Here is a 7,610-nt window from a genome sequence, read left to right on the forward strand (position 1 = left end):
TATTATTGTTATTTATAATTTATACAATTAAACTTTATGTGATTCGACCCCTGTCTTACTGAGTTATTTATTACTTCAACATTCCTGCACTTAGGAGAAGACATCAATCTTTTGGTCATGTTAGCTTATATGACTAGAAAGCTAAGATATAAGCCTAAAACATTCATGAAGAGTCTAAGACTTAATACTGCCGTTTGGAAGTCCAAATCTTAGCATCACAAGGAAAGTCCAAATCTATCCTGTAGCCTAGATACTATTCAATGTTCAGCCTATATCTTAATTTTTAGAAGTCCAAATGCACCAATTCTTTATTTGTTAGAAAGCTGAGATAATTTTCTAGAACTTTCATGAAGACTATCCGTTCAAATTCTAATGTTTGCAATGATATTTTGTTTAGATATGAAGATAAAGATTTTCAACAAATCAAAATGTGGTCACTCACTCAATAATTAGTCATCAAATCAATAGTTCCAAATTTTGGCCTATAAAAAGAGGCATTTACCATGCATTTAGGCATCTTGGTTTCAGATCAAGATCATGTTCTTGCTTTCTCTCTTTATATTTTTGTAATGTTTAAGTTTTGCTTTCATTAATCTCTTATTTGTGCTTTTCATTTTCTTTAATATACTTATATAATTATATTCTTATCTTGTTTATTTATGTTTCTCTTCTTCGTTATGTTTAGCTAAGTTTATTATGTCAAGGTGGAAAATGTTTCACTAATGGTGTTAAGATAAGTATAATATAAACTCAATATGGACTTCAATACTTATATCTAAACAACTTGCTATTAACATGTCTTATCATTTTTATCTTATTAATTCTTAATACTTTACTTGTTAAATAGTTAATCTAAATTTATACTGTATAACACTTGGTATAATAAATATTTGGCACTTTCATAGTCAACCATATGGGATGACAAACACATGTGCCATGACAGGAATTTGATTTGTTGTTAACATAAGTTAGCATCATGAATCCCTGACAATATTTAAAAGTATGGTGTTACCTAAATAAGATAATCAATATGATCATGTTAACAATTTATAATGAACTATTAATGATAGATCATCTTATTGGAACTTTCTTTGTGTGTGGTTTCCAGTTAAGTAATAAAAAGAGTTTATATTACATTTATTTTTAATAATATTAGTGGATCCTCTAACATTAAAATTTGTTTTTATTATTTTTTTAATCCTCGCATTAATCTTACATCTCAAAGTCCTCTTTAACTTACTATTATTATTATTATTATTATATAATTAATCTTCATATGGTTCGACTCTAATCTTGCTAGGTGATGTATTACTTCGACGCCTCTACACTTGGGAGAAGACATCAATCTTTTGGTTGTGTCAAGTTTTTGATGCAGTTGCTGAGAAGGTAAATTCTTATATAAATTATAATATTTATTTTATTATCTCTCTTCACTTTTCTTTTATCTAACTTTTGTTTCTTTTGTTTTGTCTAATTATAATATTTATTTTATTTTCTATTTTTACTTTTCTTTTATATAACTTTTGTTTCTTGTGTTTTATCTCCTTTTCTTTTCTTTTTTTCCTTCCTTCCTTTTATTCTCTTCTTACACATGTCTGAGAGTTTGGTCACGTACATTAAATGGTAGACTTTGTAGGGTATCCTTATTATTTTTAGAAAATATGACTGAAGAAGATAACCAATCGCTTCATAATGAGAATAACGTGTTAGGACATTTAGAGACCACATGAATCCCACAAGAACAAGTGCACCCTCATGCATAGTTTTCTCTCTTAATGCATCTTACTTTAATTTTAAGCTAGTTATAATTCAACTTTTACCTCCTTTCATGGCTTAGATCTAGAAAATCCATACTTGCATTTGAGAGAATTTGAAAAAGTTTGTAAAACTTATAATGACTTAAATTGTAGCATGAACACCATCAGATGAAAGCTTTTTTCTTTTTCTTTAAAGATAAAGTTAAAAAAATGGCTATAAAGTTTTAGATCAAGATCCATTCATGCTTGGGATGAAATATAACAATAATTTTTAAATAAGTTTTTTCTGTCTTAGAGAATAGACTTTTTCAAAAGACAAATCACTACTTTCATTAAAAAATTAGGAGAAACTTTTAGCAATGTTGTAATAGGTATTGAAACTTGCTTAATACTTGCCTTCATCATGGTTTTGAGATATGGAGATTGATTTCATATTTTTATGAAGGGTTAATACCTAAAGATAGACAAATGATGAAATTGATATGTGATTAGTACTTAAAAGTACATTTTAATCAAGATTTTGTATCATCATTTTGCACTTGAAGTATCAATAACTTCTTAACTAAAACATATTTTATAATAACATATCTAATAATATAAAATACCTTTAATTTGAGGTAAATATTCATTTTAAATGTAACTCTATCACATAAATGAAAGGATTAATTGATAAGTTTAAGAACTGAAATTGAAAGGATAAAGAGGTGGCCAAACTTAGAAAAGAAATGCTAGTGTAATCCAAACCAAAACACTGTTTGGTAATTGGGTCGTATCTGGAGCTGTAGATTTGGATATAGGTATACTTTATATGGATGGAAAGGTAAGATTTGGATATAGGTATACTTTCATGTGGAGGTCTGATTTTAAAAATGTCATTTTCAAGTCCAAATTATAGCAACAATGAAGAAGTCTGAATCTGTTATACAGCCCAAACATTGTTCAGTGCTTAGCCCATATCTGAAGTTCTAGAAGTTCAACTGACCTCCATTTATTTTCCTGGAAAGCTGAGATAATTTCTTACAACTTTCATGTTTTCAAGTAGTTCCAATTCTGACATTATCAATGATGTTTTGGGTAGACAAGATAAGATAAGAATTGTCACCAAGTCAAGAGTTAACTACCCACTCATCAATTAGTCATCAAATCAATAGTTTCAAATTTTGGCCTATAAAAAGAGGCATTTTTCATGTATTTAGGCATTTTGGTTTCCAGACCAAGATCATGCTCTTGCTTTCTCTCTTTGTATTTTTTGTATCGCTTCTGTTTTGTTTTCATTAATATCAAGTTTATGCCTTCCATTTCCTTTCCTTTACTTTGTTAACTTTTATCTTATTTATGTTCTTGTTTTGTTTATTTATGTTTCTCTCTTTCATTATGTTTAGCTATATTAATGTGAAAAGATTACACTAATGGTGTAAGAATAAGTATAGTGTAAACTGAACATGGACTTTAATGTTTGATACTAACATGTTTTGTATTTGTTATCTTGTTCACTTTTTAATACTTTATTTGTTAAATGACTAATCTAGATTTATGTTGTATAACACTTGGTACAACAAATGCTTGACACTTTCATAGCCTATATTGTATGGTATAATCGACACTTGTGCTATGAAATGAACTTGATTTGTTGTTAACATAAGTTATAATCATGAATATCTGACAACATTTACAAGAATTAACATTATTTGAATAAAATAACTAATGTAATTATGTTAACAATTTATAATCTAATTAGAACCTCCTTTGTATGTGATTTCCAATTTAATAATAAGAATTTATATTATACTTGTTTAACATACCATTAGTGGATCTTCTAACCTTAACATTTATTATTATTATTGTTTAATCCTTACACTAATCTTTTTTATTATTATTGTTATTACTATTACTATTACTATTACCATTATCATTACCATTACTATTAGTATTACTATTAGTATTTGAATAAAATGACTTACTAGCTAAAAATGCTTAAAATAAGAAACACTACAAGCACTTATAAGACACTATATAAAACTTAACCTCATACATCTAGTGGAGGAATGTATAACCTTAGAAAAGATCATAATCTTTAAGTCAAATTTACATCTTTAACTAGAAAAATCAAGGTACTAGAATTGAAAACAAGCGGTCAATTAAAATCTGTTGAAGATATTATATGTTAAATATGTGAAACTAATGACCACTCAACCAATAATTGTCCAACTTTGTCTTCTTTCAAAGAATGTCTCCATGAACAAACTCAAGCTTAAAACAATTTTTAAATGCTCAATTGTAACTCATACTTGCAAACATACAACTCTAGTTAGAGAAATCACCCAAATTTTAGTTGGAAGAGCGATAACAATAATGCATAAACTTCACAGCCATCATTTCAAACACACTGTAATTTTTAAAATTCTCATAAATATAAACCTTCTTATGTTCCCCTTCCTAGAAGAAATCTTGAGAAAATATTGTATGTATTCATTGAAAAGTAATAGATAATCAACATTCAACTTATTCAAACCATGACAGATTTTAAAGATACTCTGGAAACATTCACATCATCTCTCAATTTTTAAAAGAAAGGTAAGTTTCCATCTGAACCACAATAAAATCTTAAGGTGCAATACAATGCAAATGCAAGTAGTTTTGGAAGTCAACATATGGATCAAGTCAAATCAGTCATCACTCTTTACAGTGGTAAGGTTATTAAAAAACTCTCTTAAACCTTATGAGAAAGATGATGAGTGAATCTCTAAGGGTAAGGAAGGGGTGGAATCTCAACATTGCAAAGAAAATACTGATTCCCCGCCAGTATTTTCATTTTCTCATGCCATGACCAAACAAAAGAAAGTCAATTACAACTCTGAAATCTTTGAAACTTTTGAATAGGTAAGGATCAATATACTTTTGTTGGATGCTATTAAACAAGTTATTTTTTATACTAAATTTTTGAAAGATCTGTGCATTGTGAAGAGAAAAAATATTGTGAAAAAGAAAGCCTTTTTAGCTGAACAAGTAAGTGTTATTCTTCAAAACAATAATTCCTTGAAATATAAAGACCATTGTTGTCATATAATTTCTTATTTTGTTGGAGAACATAAAATTAAAAGAGTTTTACTTCATCTTGGAGCTAGTGTGAATTTACTTCAATATTCAATTTATTAAAGTCTCTAACTAGGTGAATTAAAATCAACTTCTATAACCCTTTTACTTGTCGATAGATATGTAAAAATGCCTAAAGGAATAGTTGAAGATATGTTAGTTCAAGTGGATAAATTCATTTATCTTCTGAATTTTATTGTGTCAGACACACAACCTGTTGAAGCATGCAATTTATTTTTTGTTTTTTTAAGACTTCTATTTCTTGTAACTTCTAATGCTATTAATTGTAAGAATGGATTGATGAAGTTATCATTTGGAAACATGACAATGAAGATGAATGTTTTCAATAATTGCAAGCAACCTAGAGATAATAATGATTCACAAGAAGTAGATTTTATTAAAGAATTAGTTGATGATCAATTTAAATCTACCATGAGTAAAACAGAGTTTAATGAATATATAGATTTGTAAATTATTTATTCTCAAAAAGAAATTGAGAACAAGAAAGGCAGCAAAAATATTGATACGAATCTTTTGTCAAAATTGATAATAAATTTGACATTTGACATCATATCAATCGATGATTATAAATTCTTATATTTGTTTAAGTGTGTTTCAAGTTTGTCAATGTTCATTGTTTCAGGTGATGTCTTCTATACTCTATCTTTTTACCTTAGAACATTGAGGACAATGTTTCATTTTAATTGGAGGGAGAGGGTAGTAGTTGAAAAAAAAACAAAAAAACTAACTGCTTTTTTTAATAAAACTATTTGACAAAACTGTTATTACTAGGATGACAGAATAAGGGAGAATTTTATTGACTATTAAGATGCATCTTAGAAAATATTTTTCAATAGTTGTTTGTAATATTCATAATAAGGTCTATAACATACTTCTCATGAAATATTCAGGTTTACAAACTCTCATATTATTATCAATTGATTCTGCTTATATACTCATTTAATAAGTATTTTTAAACTTTCATTTTCACACACACACATGCACTTTAACATATGATTGTGGGTTGCACATTGAATTATTACATTATTAATGTACTTTTCTTAAAGATAATAACGAAGAAAAATGGATAGTATATAATTTGCAAAAAAAATCTTGATGATAATAAAAACATAAATAAGTTTAGTTTCGTAACCTTCCTAACCTAAACAATTAAACTCGAATGAGTGTTTTAACACTCAATACCCTAAAGTCAACTGACTTAGGAGCTATTGGCTTAATGCTTATTATATAGATAATAAAAGGAGTTTATATTATATTTATTTTTAATACCATTAGTGGATCATTTAACCTTAATATTTGTTTTTATCATTGTTTAACCTCGCATTAATCTTACATCTCAAAGTCATCTTTAACTTATTATTATTATTACTATTATTATTATTATTACTATTACTATTATTTGTAATTTATATAGTTTGTGGTTCGATCCCAGTCTTGCTGGGTTATTTATTACTTCAAAACTCCTACACTTGGAAAAAGATATCAATCTTTTGGTCGTGTTACTAACCCATAAACAAAGACAAGAGGAACCTGAGGAAACCATATTTAATAACATCCCAACAGAGCTTGTATGTATTATAGCTATAAGGACATTTTTCTTCATGCCTCTATAAAGGAGAAATCGATCATAAAGACTCTTTATATAAAAGTATAAGATTAGTAATTCCCCTATAAAGTTCATTGATTGGAATCCTCGTTATCCTTTCCTCATTTACTTCATTATTTGTTGTCGAGACATGCTAAAATTCCTGAAAGAAGCATATATTGCCTTCTATGGTATTTGGTTAGAAATTTCACTATTGGCATGATTATGCATTAACCCTGTCTATGTGTCAATTTAAAAATTTAGGAGTTGGACTTAAAATGAAGGTTTTATTTCCATAGATGGTTTACTACCTTCATGCCTACATTGCAATTCCTAAATGTTGTCCCACCTAGCCATTTTGTTATGTTTACTCTAAGCCTCAATGGCGGTGTAAGCATAGAATGGAGGCAAGCTGAGGTAGCTATCACCTTAAGGCCATCTACTAGAAACTTATCCAGTCAATTCGATGCTCGATCCTACATAGTAACCTATTTATTGAGCTAAGATTAAAAAAATACTTGCATTCAAGAACAACGTGTGTTATTAGCATCTTCCTGCACCTATAGTGGATCCTAATAGTTTTTGTTATGATGGGCAAATAGATCAGTCTTTTCAATGTCTACTTAGAAATTATGGAGCCAATTTACATTGCTATCTTATAAGGCATTACATTAGACCACCATCTTCTAGATATGCGAATTGAATATGAAGGTCTGTTGTAAAGCCCTTGACTTTTAAAACCAACCTTTGGAATTTAATGGAATCCAACACCTTTTTAAAGACCTTTCATTATGAGAAAGGATTTTTTTCAAGTTCATAAATTATTGGCATTTAAAGTCTATACAATGCACAACTCTTTTTGTAGAGATCATGCTGACGTTCATTTTTGTATAAGTCCTATTACTAAAATAGATGTTAAGCATGATATTATATTTAAACTAGATAGGAAAAATGTCCATTAACATTTGATATGTATCTATTTAACACTCCCTTCATATTTTGCAGTGATGAATGAAAATAAACAAAAACAAAAACATGGTTATCATTGCTCTATTAATATAATAATGAATAACAAACTAAAACCAAAGAATGAACATAATTAAAGAAAGCATAACTAAAGAATATTATATATATATATATATATATATATATAT

This window comes from Populus euphratica, unplaced genomic scaffold, assembly GCF_000495115.2.
Source record: "Populus euphratica unplaced genomic scaffold, PopEup_1.0 scaffold605.1, whole genome shotgun sequence".
Taxonomy (NCBI): domain Eukaryota; kingdom Viridiplantae; phylum Streptophyta; class Magnoliopsida; order Malpighiales; family Salicaceae; genus Populus; species Populus euphratica.